Genomic DNA, 16,141 nt, shown 5'->3' on the forward strand with positions numbered 1-16,141 from the left:
TTGATTGGATCCCTGATATAATATTGTGGTAAGCAATATCGTTGACAAAAACATTGTGTCAAAAATATTATTTACCACAATATTGTGTTCCTATACTTATAAATATTGGTAAAAATATATCGTTAACAGTAATATCGTCCAAAACTTATACACAATATTGACTTTTTCATATAAAAAGAGGTTAAAGTTGTAAATGTTGAATATTATAATATATAAAAATAATATAATGTAAATTAAATATATTCAATCCATATTGAACACTATATTTAAATATATACTTATATAACCACACAAACACATATATGTGCACACAAACACATACATATGTGTTTGTATTTACATAAATATGTATATAGAGTGTAAGATAATTAATACAAATATTTATTAAACAATATGTTTTTTTTATATATTAAACTTATCACTCTGAATATATATACATATATTATACATAATATAAATATTACAAATATTTACTTTACCTTATGGGGCTTATTACAATGCTGGTCAGACATGCATCCGACCAGCATTGTGTCGGAACGGAAACCGACCTACTAGTATGTCGGCATTTCCATTCAACAAATGAGGATGCAACCGCACGTGAGGTAGTAGGAAACATCAATTTTCCCATTACGGCTTGTGCTGCGGTCTGAAAAGGGCCGCAGCACAAATCGCATTGGTTACATGGATGTTTTCAAACATCCATGCACCGTGTGTCAGGCACCATGTGGTGCCTGGCAAGCGAGGTATGGATGTTTGGTGTGCACCACGGGTGCCCCCAGGCCTCATAGCGGAGGCTGCAGTGGGCGGGGGCCCTGCTAGGGGACCCCAAAGTCAGTTTCTGACAGCCTTTCAATTGCGGTTCCAACTGCCATTGAAATGCTGTCTAGAGGGACATCGTAATCCCTATGGCGATGCCTGAGCAGGCACCGCCCTTATTGTAGGACAGGCTTCTTGAGCCCATTGGAACAGGGGCGGACTGAGAACCAAAACCGGCCCTGGCAAAGTGCTCGGCCGGCCCCCTGGGGATGCGACCGAGCTCTCTGGCGGGGCCGGTTTTTGGCGGATTTTGTTAAAGGGCTGCTTTTGCAGCTATGCTGCAAAAACGGCCCTGTAACAAAAACGGCCCCCAGGGCCCAACACTGGCCCCCACCCTTGCGGCGCACAGGGGGATTGCCCGGTGCCTGCAACGGCCAGTCCGGGCCTGCATTGGACCCGTCGGTCGGTCCCTCTGCCCTGCCTCCAACTGCGGCACATCTGACTGCGGCAGCAGAGGTCCATCGTATTACAACCAAGGGCCTGTTGGTTGCGATCCAACCAACATCGTAATGAGGCCCCCCCTATATGCTATTTTAATATTTTACATTTATTAATATGAAAATATATATGTATATATATATTCGTAGTAATTCATTTAAAATACTAATACAATTAATATAATGTAAACTAAATTGGGGGAGGGGTACATTTACTATTCCCACTCGAGTCTGTACAACAGTAGGGAAAGCGCTGGATTTCGGAGAGGTGAAATGTACTATTTCCACTCCAGTGAACGCACCAGTAGGGAAAGTCTTTGACTTTGGAGGGGTGAAATTTACTATTCCCACTCCAGTCTATGCAACAGTAGGAAAATTGTTGGATTTCGGAAGGGTGAAAACTTACTATTCCCATACCAAACAGTGCAACAGCAGGGAAAGTGTTAACCGCGAAGAAGTTAATATTACTATTCCTACTGCAGTCAAAACAAGAGTAGGAAAAATACTTCACTTCAAACACATTACATATATGAGTAACCCCATGAATGTAGAAAAAATATCAAACTCTTAACAAAAATAAATATTAATTGACATAAAAATATATGTATTAAAAAAGTAAAAACAATTAATCAATTTACATGATTACTATTCAATAAAATAATAATGACTGATTAATAAATAATTGGTATTCAATATTAATTAATACCTTCCCACTCTATGCCCCTACAAACCTAGCATCCCACAACTAAAATATAAGTAAAATAAATTAGCATTACATATTTTATATACATACAATTAAATAATGAATTAACATTTATTAATTACTTCTTAATTCATTATTACTTACCTTCCCACCCTACACCCCTACAAACCTAGCAGCCTGCAGCTAAAATATAAATAAAATAAATGAATATTCCATAAATTACAAAATTAAAAATACATTAAATAATAATTAACAAATAATAATTGTTAATCATTACTTAATTAACTTCCCACACTATCTAACAGCCCACTGCAACACTATAAATTACTATTAAAAATAAATTAAAATTCTTAATCGCTTAAAATTACAAGCTATATTTTAAAAACAATGAATAACATTTATATAAACAATAGTAACACATTAAATTACTATATTAACTAAAACACATTAAGAAAATTAAAATATATATATTTTTACCCACTACACAAAATGATATTTTTGTCAATGATAAATGTGCATCACAGTATTTTTGTGTCACAATATTTTATTTCTGTGTACTGTTATTTTTAAATAGATATTTTGTTCAAACACCAATTGTTTCCTGCTATACAGTAAGCAAAGGACTCCTGTCTGCGTACATCCTTGGCCACTTCAAGTTTTACATCAAACACACAAAACCTGATGGGAGGAATGCTAGCAATTTGTATAACCACTGGCAATTACTCGGGTTAGCATTCCAACCCATCATTCTTTTGCCGACCATGCCACCTCAGATTAGATTCAGCCATATGCAAATCAGCCTTGGTTCTGCTCTAATAGGAACAGTCCAGTCCGAACTGCCAAGCCAGGTCCTCTCTAAACTGGAACACAAGCAGCTCAGGCCTGATTGGGCCTCTTAAGGGACAAAGCTTCACCCGACTGAAGAGGCCCAACTATAACTACGCGCGGACTGATGTATGGGTCAGTGTGCTGAATATGGATAATTCAGCGATTCAGTGCTCATAATAAGCCGGGGGTCAAAACCTTTGAATGCTAAATGACTATATTTTGTTTCTTATGTACCACGTGCCAAAGCACTCTTCTGGAGTGAATGCACACTAAATAAAAGCAATTCTTATCCTCTCCTTTCAAATGTTTTTGCTTTGGTAAGCATACCGTAATCTGTTATCAACCCATTTCCATGTGAGAACACAGTTTATGATTATGGTATGGTGTCTCGCTCCAATTCTCTGTTGCAGTCGTAGGTGAGGAGTCCTTCTTAGAATACCATATTAACCCCTTGGGTGCGCGCGTCGGCCAACGGCCGTCGCAAGCACTTCCTCTGTAGTGCTGCGCACGTCCCTTGGCCGACGCGGCCCCGCCCACTCAATAGAACTCCCGCACCGCAGCGGAATTTGAGACGCGGTTATGGAGTTAATATATAACATTATTATTATAATATAATATGATATAATATTACCATAATTAAGGATGAATGACACTTATAAGAAGGACAGGCAATAGCAGTCAATTGGAACATGAACTTTCTTTCCCCCATCAGTTGTGGGTTCTCTAACTCCTCTGCCTCACACTTTGATTCAGAGAATTATAGTGAAATAGGGATTTTCGTGACAGGCTAATGCATTTCAAGGTCTGTTGAGGTGGGGAATGGCGGACATGTATCAGGATTGCCACGGCAGTTCTTTCAGGTGGCAGCAGCCATTTTCAACATCGTCCAGTTGCCCACTGGAAGGGTCAACCTATGGAACGGTAGAGGCAAAAGGTTGAACTTCAGAGCTATAGCCATTTATGTCTTCAGGTTAGTTTTCCTGACTGGCATATTCACGGGTGGCTTAAAGGTATCACTCTTTACTCACTGGTGACTGGATCCTGCCCACCAACTCATTCCGCATGGAGCGCCAAACACAGAGAGGGTCAGTCAATGCTGACAATGGCCAATATTATATTCAATATTTATTTATTTATGTTTTGGAACTCAACTGAGGATCACATAAGAAATACACAATACAGCCATTTTAAACATTTACACAATCATTGCGACCACAATACATCTTTTAAAAAAACACAACATATAAAATGAAAATAGGACAAATAACTGCATAATTTGGATTTACAATTCATTGCAACTCAATCAAAAGGTGCTAATATACTCGACTGAGGACCACATGAGAAATGCAAAAGTACATCCATTATAGTCTCCAATATAGCATTTACGCAGTCATTATTGCGACAACAATACAGAAATCTAAAAAGTCACAATGTACGAAGTGCAAGTGGAACGTATGACTACATGAATAATATTCACAATTCACTGCAACTCAATAATAAAGTTCAAAACTGTTAATACACACAAAAGACAATCCAAAACAATCACAGCATGTAAAGTGCAAATGAAACGTATAACTGCCTGATTAGAATTACAATGCAACACTATTCAATAACAAAGTACTAAAGTGCAAAACACACATAAAAGCCAACAGTGAACCAACAGCAACAGAAACTAAAATGTATCTTTTTCACTCAGTAGCACCACCATTCATTGCTACCCACTACCAAGGAGAGCATAACTATATAGTTTTAACGGGTGATGTTGGTGTTTTTTAGTGGCAGTCATTAGTTGTGTTATGCTTAACACAAGTGCTAGCTTACTGGCTGTAAGTGCACTCTTGCCAGACAGCATTGCACACCTAAATTATATTGTGCCATATGAAAAGTACTGCATTTATTAATTAGGAACAACACAATATAATTATTACGCTGCGCTTTCTGCACTGACAGAAAAATGTATGTTTGTAGATGTTCTGCCTTTGTGTATATGGGACTTCTACCCAAAATGTTCATACACGTTTACAAAACAGCAAAGGCACACGAAAAGTGAGATGTCACTTGTGATACATTGTGGTTGTGCGCAAGTACTCTGGCTTGGAGGACACGCCTACAGCTGTGTCAGATCTGTTTGACAGCTATGGGTTTCATAACGATGATGGACGGACTTTAGTCTGTAGCCATCGTATCGTATTTGGGACCGCCCACCTACAAGGCGGCGGTCCCACAGGCCAAATTACGATGTGACCGCCACTGTGGCGGTCACATTGCCCATGTTTTGTGTTGTGGTGGGTGCTGTGCTCTGCAGCACCGGCTGCAAGACAAAACAGACACCCAACACATATCTCTGCAATACGTGGCAGGCACCATGCAGTGCCTACCACATGGTGCAGGGATATGTTGGGGGCAACATGGATGCCCCTCACACCCAAAGTCAAGGGCCACGGGAGAAAGGAAGCCCGCTATGGGCCCCCAAAGTCTCTTCCCGCCAGCCTTTTCATGGCAGGTTACCCACCATAAAATGGCCGGTGGAAAGCGACATTGTAATCCCTACGGCGGTGCCTAGCAGGCAACGTCAACATGGTAGGGACTGCAAGCCCCTCCACCACACTGGCAGGCTCACAACGCCTGTCGAGTGTGTGGTCATTGGCCTTTCCGACCATAATCACCTCATCCGCCATTGTAATATGGCTGAGGGGGAACATGTCTCCGATGGCGGGTAGACTGCCACCGACAGCCTGCAGGTGTTTAAATACGATAAAAAACAGTGTAAACAACAACAAAACACTGAAATTCATCTTAGTTTAATGAGCTATGTATAACATGTAGGCCCACCTTGCACTGTTTTCGACCTGACATATTGAAACACTCATGAAATGCTAAATGACATGATAGATAGATAGATAGATAGATAGATAGATAGATAGATAGATAGATAGATAGATAGATAGATAGATAGATAGATAGATAGATAGATAGATAGATAGATAGATAGATAGATAGATAGATAGATAGATGGAAGAGGTGTAGCGCAGCGGCCAGGGTGCCTGACTCTGGACCACTGGGTTCATGGTTTATCGCCGGCGGCAGGTTAGCCCAGCACCATGTGACTCTAGGCAATAGCTCACTTAATCTTCCCGAGGGCTCCCAGCACTGGGACACCTCTCCGGAAGTAGCTGTGCACTTTACAAATGCTGGTATATTCATAGATAAATAGATGTGCTGTGAAAGTGAATGTGGCCTAATAACACGTTAAATTTTAGAGCAGTTGTACTAATAATCACACTCTCACACCCAGGGGAAGGTGTGGAAGGAAGAGCTGTCCGCATCAGCATTTGGAGGCCACAAGGCAAGCAGAGGCTACTGGGCCTCCACCATGGAGGTTGACATTTTTTTTCTTCTGATGTCTCATGGTCCTTTCTACTATTGGTCTGAAAATTGGCAAAACCAAACCTCTCAAGTGGTTGACTCTCAGTGATAGCAATAGTGAGCAGTCAGAGGATTTTCAGGGAGGTAGTGTGGGGGCACTCAAGCTCAGAGTTGTCTGGGAAAACAACCTCACCTCACCTTACGGAAAAGGCAAGGCCAGCGGTATCCAAAAAGAACCCAATGGGCCTTCATTGCTTTGATTTCCTCACACACACCAAACATTTACCACACAGGCTACACACACAAACACGTACAAAATATACCTGGGATATTAGCACACAGAAGTGGAACTTTACATGATGGGCCAGTGGGTCTTCACTCCATTTACACAGATAAAAATGTTCTGGCCACAATTAGGTAATCACAAAACACGGTACGATGCCACCACAGGTATTTGTGCTATAGCCAAGACAGGAACACTAGTCCACTGCGTAAGCTTGGTGCACCCATTGAGGTCACAGAACAGGTCTAGCGCCTTACTCTGGTCTAGTTCTCTGTGCACACGCTTGGATAAGTGTGATGCCAGGGCCAAAATCAAATACCACAGGAGCAAGACCACTGACTCATTGTTAGTGAAATTGCTCCCCCTCCCTCGCAGCTCCACAATCAATGGAGGCCGTCCCCCGAGCCCCTGCACTCTTGAGTGTTGGTATTCGAGGCCCTCCTCCACCCACAGGTTTTGCCTGCGCTTCATCCATGGTGGTCCAGTGGACCTCTGTCTCCTTTCTCTCGCTCCGCTCTTTCGCTCCATTTTTTTTCTCGTTCTTTCACTGATTTAATCTCCCCCTCTCACTCTCCTTCTGTGTCTTTCCTCCTTTTTCACTCATTTTTCATTGATTTCAATCTTCCCCATTCCTTCCCCTCTGTGTCTTTCCTCTGTTTTCACACGTTTTTTCACTGATTTAATCTCCCCCTTTCACTCCCCCTCTGTGCCTTTCCTCCATTTTCACTCGTTTTTTCACTGATTTAATCTCCCCCTCTCATTCCCCTTCTGTGTCTTTCCTCCAGTTTTCTTGCACTTTTCACTGCCTTATTTCCACTCTTTCCTCTCTTTTTGCCTTTTTCTGCCCGTTCTTTCCTGCCACTGCTGCCTCCATGGCCCCACCCTCCCAGTACGACCAACATGAGCGGTCCAATCCAGCTCCCCTCCCCGCTCCCGCCTCCCAGCTGTCCAGCCCTCTCTGACCCCTACTTAATGGCAGCCGCTGGCCCGCCAAAGGCAAGCCCGTCTGCACCCGTCCACGACCCGACTACGACCAGTGCCAGGAACCTTGGACCTCCGCAACGCCAACGCTATGACCAAGCAGTATTCCACGCTCTCAACCCAGGACGCAACAACAACTGCAAGCTAGCATCACCAGTCTACAACCATGGACCCCTCAGCTGTCACCGCTGCCGGAACACCTGCAGCACCGTCAAGACCACGGACCTGGCGTAACCCGCCCACAAGACCACAACCAAACCGAAGACCTTACAATGCATCATCCTCAAAGTCCGATCCCTCCACAAACACGCCACCGAAATCTTGGACCTCCCCGACAGCACCACCCCAGACATAGCGTTCTTCACCGAAACATGGACCGACACCACCTCGGGATCGGTCATCGCCATCACCATTCCCCAAGGATACAAGATCTCCAGGAAGGACCGCCCCACCCACCCGGGAGGAGGAATCGCTATCATCCACAAATCCACCCTCTGCCTCAACACACTCCCTGACGAGCCCACAGACCTGATGGAACACCTTCACTTCAAGATACTGGCCAGCCCTACCACCACCCTCCGAGGAACCCTTATCTACTGACCCCCTGGAACCCGTAGACTTTTCCCCAAATCCATCACGGACATAATCTCCCTGCATGCCATCACGTCCACTAACTACACCCTACTGGGAGACCTCAACTTCCACCTCAACAACCAACTGGACCCGAGCACCACATCCCTCCTTGACAACCTCCACAACATTGGACTCCACCAGATAGTGACTAAACCCAAGCACTCAGTAGGACACACCCTCGACCCCCTCTTCACACCAGGAAACTCCATCACCTTCAGCCACACCACCGAACTCCCATCGACTGACCATCGATGTGTCCACTTCACCTTCAGAACACCCACCATCTACAGACACCAGCACCTGCTCCCACGAAGTAACTGGACCAGAATCACCGACCATCAGCTAACGTCATCACTCAGCAACTACACCCCAACCATTGTGGAAAACGACGACCCCCAACATCGCAGCCCAAACCCTGCACAGATGGATCTCCATTCAAAGAAATAGTTCGGCACACCATATAATGTACAGTGAGTAATATCAGAGAGGTCAAAAAATATATCAGTAAGCCATTATATATTCTTTTCTTTCTTTATTTTCAATCTTCACAAAGTAGCCAACGCGTTTCGTCCGAAGGACTTCTTCAGGGCGAATGGATGAGATGTAATTTAATATTCTGAATTTTTATCAGTTGGGTCAAATTTCTTCAGCTACTGTGATTGCACCAGTCTCCAGATGCTAGGATGGCAGCTATCCTTTTGTTTTGTGGTAGATAGATCGAAATTTTGAGAGATGAATATATTCTAGCGTAAAGGGATGTCAAATACGCATCCGCACTGGTGATGTAAGTGTTCACCTTCGCCAGATTTATCTTTCGTGTGGTCTCCTCGGGTGTCGTCTTGGAAAGTGGTTCGCCCTGAAGAAGTCCTTCGGACGAAACGCGTTGGCTACTTTGTGAAGATTGAAAATAAAGAAAGAAAAGAATATATAATGGCTTACTGATATATTTTTTGACCTCTCTGATATTACTCACTGTACATTATATGGTGTGCCGAACTATTTCTTTGAATTGTGTACAGTGCCTCGGCACTGATTCTGGAGGCCTAGGGGTATATGGCTTCAGGTTCTTGGCACCCCCAGACATAACGAGACCAAAATTTACTAGATTGAGTGCAGTTAAGTGTCTCACCTTATACCCTGTTCTAGTGATATAAACAGATGGATCTCCAACAGCACCGACACCATAGCCCCCCTCAAGTAAAACAACAACAACCACGCCAAGAAAGCCAGATGGTTTACCACCGAACTTCGAGAGTCGACACTTGCCGCTGCCTCGAAAAAGCCCGGAGGAACACCAAATCCACAGAAGCCCACAACAACTTCAGAGCCGCTACCGACGCCCACCACCAACTCATCAGAAAAACAAGGAAAAAAGCGATTGAAGACAGAATCTCCACACACGCACACAACAGCAAAGAACTCTTCAACATCATCGAAGAGTTCGCCCAACCCACCAGCAAGTCCACCGACATCTTTCCCTCACAAAACCTCTGCAACAAACTCGGCATCTTTTTCCACCACAAAATCAAGAGCATCTACGACAACTACGACAAAGACAATCAACATACTGAACCCTCACCAACCACTTCTGACACCCTGAAGCCAGCGATTGACAAATGGACAGCCCTCACCACCGAAGACACACTGAAGACGATGAAGTAAATCAACTCTGGGTTCCCCACGGACCCCTGCCCCTTCCACATTTTCAACAGACCCACTGATACAATCGCACCCATGCTCTGTCACACAGTCAACCGCTCCCTGGCAACCGCCTTGTTCCCCGACTGGAAACACGCCGAGGTAAATCCCCTCCAGAAGAAACCCTTGGCAGACCCCACCAACCTCAAAGACTACAAACCCATCCAGTGGCGTCACTAGGGCTGGTGTCACCCGGTGCGGGTAACTCATGGTGTCACCCCCTCACAGCTTACCGGATGGACCATCTCACCCTCTGCCTGCACCATGTCCCCTCTGCCTGCAGCATATCCCCTCCGCCTACACCATCTCACCCTCTGCCTGCACCATCTCCCTCTCTGCATGCACCATCACCCTCTCTGCATGCACCATCTCACCCTCTGCCTGCATCATCTCACCCTCTGCCTGCACCATCTCTCCCCTCCACCTGCACCATCTCACTTTTCCGCCTGCATCATCTCACCCTCTGCCTGCACCATCTCCCTCTCTGCCTGCACCATCCCTCCCCCTCCGCCTGCACCCCCTCCCCGCCTGTACCCCCTTTCCCATGTGCTGCTCTTTTAACCCTTTCCACGTTGCCTTCTCCACCCCCCATGGTTTCCCCCTCACAGTTCTCGCTCTTCACAAAGTGACTGAAATAACTCCTGAAATGTGCTTTGCATTTGTGTGCGCGACACTGACACAGAAGACACACTCACCCTCCCCTTCGAGCAGAGCTGTGTTATACAAAGAAGGAATAACATGGTTACCTTTTTCCTTTTACACTCATTATTCAGAAATTAGTGAGTGCTTTTGCCTGAAAAGTTAAGGCAATGACTAAAGGCCCCGGGAAGGACCCGTTTCAGTGTCCATTTTTTATATCCTTACAAAACATAGGCAGTGTGGTTTAAAAAGACCACATTTGTGAACACGCAGCCGCTGTATACATTTTTCAAATTCACACATCAAGCAGGTATTTCAGTACCTCCAGGAAAGGTGCACTTTCCCACCCAGGGGAAACAATATTGTTCAAAGAGAGGAGAAAACAAAAGTAGTGCTTCTCTGTCCAACTCTGTAAAGTGGCGCTAATGTGTTTAAGTGTGAAAAAATCAATGTGGCCACCTTGCAACCACTTTGTCTTGTTTTCGTTAGTTAGTTGCTTATTTTTCATACTTGCAATGCTTTATTTCTCTCCACCCCGAGGCTGCAGCAGAAATTGAAAAATGTCAGTAAAAGACACCGTTTCCAGCAAAACTGTTTTCCTTTTTTAGATCCATTTCACAGGGGAGAAAATAAACGAAAGGAGGAAACAGAAGGTAATCCCTGTTCCACAATTCCACTAAATGAGGAGGAACGAGAAGAAAGAGAGGGAAGAGGGGGAACAAACAGAGGGGCTGGCAGCTGCTAGCGGCAGAAGAACTGGACACTTTTCTCGTCTTCTAAGGGCACGCCATGAAGGAAAAGTCAGAGTGCAAAAACGTGGTTGCTGGCTGACGGCAGAGGGGCCTCTGGATCACATGGCCCCCCCGGCTTGTGTTAGGCCCCTGCAGCGTAACCATAACTAGATGGTGTCACCCCATGTGAGGGTGTCACCCGGTGCGGTCCGCACCCCCCGCACCCCCCTAGTGACGCCACTGAACCCATCCCCCTGCTCCAATTCCCAGCTAAAGTCATAGAGAAAGCCATCAACAGCCAATTCGTCACATTCATCAAAGTGCACAACATCCTCGACTCCTTCCAATCCAGCTTCAGAAAAAAATCACAGTACAGAAAATGCCCTCCTCGCCACACAGATGACATCAGCACCCTAGTGGACAAAGGAGAAACAGCAGCCCTCATCCTTCTAGCGGCTTTCGACACAGTCTCTCACCGCACCCTAATGCTCAGACTCCACGACGCAGGGATCCAAGACAAGGCCCTCGACTGGATCTGCTCCTTCCTCTCCGGCAGAACGCAGCAGGTCAGACTCCCCCCTTTCCTCTTGGACCCTACACCAACCACTTGTAGAGTCCCCCAGGGGTCCTCCCTCAGCCCTATGCTCTTTAATATCTACATGGCTCCGTTCGCCCCCATTGTCAGAACCTAAGGACTCAACATTGTATCATATGCAGACGACACCCAACTCATCCTCTCCCTATCCAACGTACCCAATTCCGCCAGACACAACTTTCGAGAAGGCATGGAAGCCATCGCCAAATGGATGAAAAACAGCTGCCTACAACTAAACACCAATAAAACAGAAGTAGTCATCATGGGCCCAAACCCCAATGCCTGGAACGACACCTGGTGGCCCCCCGCCCTGGGAAGCCCACCCACCCCCACATAGCACGCACTCAACCTGGGAATCATCCTGGACTCCGAGCTCAAAATGGACTGCCAGATCAACTCCGTCTCGTCCTCCTGCTTCCACACCCTCTGCCTCCTACATAAGACCTTCTAATGGAACCCCCTTGAAAACAGAAAGACAGTCAATCACACCCTGATCACACGCAGACTCGACTATGGCATCGCACTCTACACCAGAATAAACAAAAACGTCACCCACAACCTACAGAACATCCAGAACGCCGCCGCAAGACTGGTCCTCGACCTGCCAAGACACTGCCACATTTCCCAGCACCTGCGCACACTCCACCGGCTCCGCATCGAAGCTAGAGTCACGTTCAAGATGCTCACCCACACCCACAATGCCCTCCACGACACCGGACAAGCATACCTGAACAGCCGACTCAAATTCCACGCACCCCAGAGGACCCTACGATCAACCCAGCATTCCTACGACGTGGTCTCCCGCACCAGTAAGACTAGATCGGGAGGCCGCTCCTGCTCCTTCCTCATGGCCAGTGCCTGGAACACCCTTCCGCTCCACCTCAGATAGACAACATCGCTCCCCATCTTCGTAAGAAACCTCATAACCTGGCTCTTCGACAGACCCCCCCCTTGATGGACTGGAACCTGCTAACCCCCTCCCAACCCCAGCGCCTTGAGACCCTTACGGGTGAGTAGTCGCATTTTAACAATCACCTGATTGATTGATTGAAATACCAAAGGCAGGAGAACACGACCATACACCATGCAGGGGAAATTCCGTCCCAACACACACATTAATGAAAATGTATACTACAGTGCAAAGGTTAACGTCCAGATTATTTTAACAATAGAGAGAAATAGCCATAGGAAAAGCACTGTTTTCTTCCTCACAGATTGAATGTTAACAATGCCTTTGCACAGAGACCCAACTCTCCGAATAGGCTCAAGTCCCGTTCAATATAATTTTATTTCTCGTGGGCGGTGTTTGCTGCACTGGCCCATTAAACATGGACCTTGATCACTTGTGGCTTCACAACTGATGTAATGGGCCAGTATACGCTCAATTGCACAAGGAACAGAGCACCTCGTGTGGTTTAGATTAGACTGTCTAATAAAGAAAAAACATGTCTCCTTGTGAGTGCGGTTAATTTTTATTGGACCTGTCCTGGAAAATTAACATCTAAAATGAAAAAAACTTACATGAACAATTTGTGCTAAATAATGTGACTAGCCTCACTATCAAAAACCTAAAGAGGCAGATATTTGTGAAGCCTTTTAAAGCCTTGCATTTAGGTTTAAATACCTGTTATGAAACAGATTTTCATGAATATGCCATGGTATTGTTATGTGCCCGGGTTAGCCCCATGTAGCGAAGCTGCTCATTTCTTACATTGTCTTCTTTTTCACTATAACATTTCTGCCATTAACTTTTAAACGTATTTGCATACCCGACAACATCGGATTCGTTTCTCAGAAACGACTTTGTTACACATCTAGCTTCGCACAACATTATCACGATGCCTCGAACATAATTTACAAGGCCTTTTTACGCACTATGTACAAATGGCGTTCTATCTTCATCCACGGGGCGACAGAGCTATCTACATATCTATAACATCGCTTATCTACAACATACATCGCAAGGCTGCTTCCTATTATAGATAATGAGCATCCCGATAGATTAGCAGAGGAGGTACTTTGGCTAACACAGATGGTCCCTGCATGCCGAGACTTCACCACGCAGCAGTCTGACATCTTGTGTGCGGTTTCTAGTTTGTGACCAAGACGGGGTCCTACATTCTCTCCTGCCAGTTAATGGGGTTAGATCATCCCTTGGGGGGATTCTTGGCTCTACACCAACACACTTTAGATACACTTAGAGTAGGGTTTGCATAGTAGGGGTACGCCAGATTACTGCCTTTTTTATATGCCTGCATATATACACTGTTTTAGCACCATGGTAGACCTATATCTACTATTTATGCTTTTGGGGCTTGTATTCACTGTCATCTGCTTCTGTCTACTGACTATCGCAGCACATGTATTCTATACCAGAATAATGTTTGTTCTATTAATACATTGAAAAAGTCCCACTGTGCATTCTGTATATTTCTCTGAGCACAAGTAAGCACAAGTGACTGAGCGAAAGGTTCTGATCTGTTTCCATGATCCCTGAGCGGTCAGGGTTGTCATTTTCAGTGGCTGCCAGAAACCATTTGCTCCCTGGTAGAGTTAGGGGGTCTCATGGTGGCATTGTGAGGTAGCTGGTCTCTAGGCCAACATATCCTGCAGGAGTACCCGGAATCAGTTGAGGCACCATGCCCAAAGTTTATGTTGTCCAAACAAATGCGTAGGTCCTACGGATTAGTGGGAACTACACAACAGTGTAAACCATAGACATATGCAGAGTGGATATTATGCTATTTATGACTATTTTAGGCCAAGGGGAGTGTCACCTACCCAAGGCTTTGAATCTTGTGAGCCATGCCTCTCACCACACACAACAATGGCCAGCACTGATTTTTTGGCTTGCTAATAACTTTGGCACTGTTTGATAAATCTTTACGAAACTTTTCAAAATGAAAGTTCATCCACCTCAGCTCCTTCCTTTAAAGTTTCATTTTGATCTGCCAAGTGGAAGGTTAGAAAAAGGGGGTCCCTAAACCCAATTTCCTCATTAAATTTCCATGGGCATTTTTTAACAGTACTACAGCCAGATGTCCCCGTTTTTGGAGATGGTCGTCTAAAAACGGAGGGAGGTGTTTTTTATGTTTTACAGAGCATGGATAGTTAGCAGTTGTTCCAAGAAAGCAATGCAATTCATAGGCAAGCTACTGCTTTAAAAATGTCATCTTATGTATGTTCTTGCTGTCTGTTTTGTAATTCTCTGCAGAGGAGCGCTGTCATTCTGTGGGCTCGCATGATATACATTTATTGTCCTTCTTCTATTTTTGTGAAATATCCCGTTTTTTTGCTTTAAAATTCTGGTCACCCTACATGCAATGCAGCGCAACCTCGCGGGGCACTGCACTGCGTTGCATGACTTTTTCGTAAATCTCCCCCGGGTGTGGCATTCGCCATGCGCAAGGAGTGTGTTTCAGTGCAGTACTGCGCAGCTGGGCCCGCGCAGCCTTCACGTGCGGGCCCGCGCAGCCTTCACGTGCGCAAGCTGTTTGAAGAAAAGCTGCATGGGGGGTGTTCTCTACAGCATGGGCCTGGGTAAAGTAGGACGCAGGCCATACATGCAGTGCAGTGCTACAGAAGGTCTGCACTATGTGCAAATATGTGCAGCCTATCTTTGTTTACGATATGCATGTGCATTTTGTTGTATCGTGGGGCCTGCAAATAGCATGTTTTGATGCATGCAGTGCTGTGTGGACGAGTTAGCACACGGTTAGAGGTTCCAACCACTGTTTGCATACACTCTACATGCTTTGGTGCATGCTGTGCATGTGTTTGCATTATTAACAGCCTTTAGGCATTTCAGTGTTTGTGCATACAAAGGCTGTGCACCCTGTGAGCAACAACGCAGACACCGCTGTGAAATTCAGCCACAGCAGAAAGACTGCAGAGCTGAGCGGCCATGAGGCAGATAAAAAAGCAACGTGCATGCCTGCAGATAGCAGCAGCCAGCAAGCACTCTGTTTACATTACATCACAGGCCCCGTCCAGAATGGCACCGGGCACATCCCGCCCACGTGATTTCAATCTTGCATGTATTTCCATAATCTGCATCCCCTCTGCCATATATGCATCTTGCAGTCTCAGTAAAATGCCTGTTGAAGGTCTACAGGTTAATTACACCTATTTCACCACTGCAATCCCAATGAACAGCTGGTAGATACAGAAAACTGCTGAGAGCATTTCCAAACTGCGCACCTTCAGCAGTCTAATGGAAGATGCTGCTGGGGCAACCCCAAGCGGAGTGCCCTCAGCAGTCAAAGGAAAGTAGATGATGCGTACAGGATGCTGCTGAGGGCAATCCCAAAAGAGAGCCCTCAGCAGTCAAAGGAGCCGATGGGAGCAGGATGCTGCTAGGAGCAGCCCCACGTTGAGCTCCTCAGCAGTCAATGCAAAGCAACCAATGAGTGCAGGGTGGTGCTAAGGGCA

At 45.4% G+C, this 16,141-nt stretch overlaps 1 protein-coding gene across 3 annotated transcripts in view; it reads right to left on the reverse strand.

Moving 5' to 3' along the window:
• Window positions 1-16,141, reverse strand: part of NHSL2 (NHS like 2) — a 1,157,127-nt gene that overhangs the window by 514,408 nt on the left and 626,578 nt on the right. The window lies entirely within an intron of this gene.

This window comes from Lissotriton vulgaris, chromosome 10 (genome assembly GCF_964263255.1).
Source record: "Lissotriton vulgaris chromosome 10, aLisVul1.2, whole genome shotgun sequence".
NCBI classification, from domain to species: Eukaryota; Metazoa; Chordata; class Amphibia; order Caudata; family Salamandridae; genus Lissotriton; species Lissotriton vulgaris.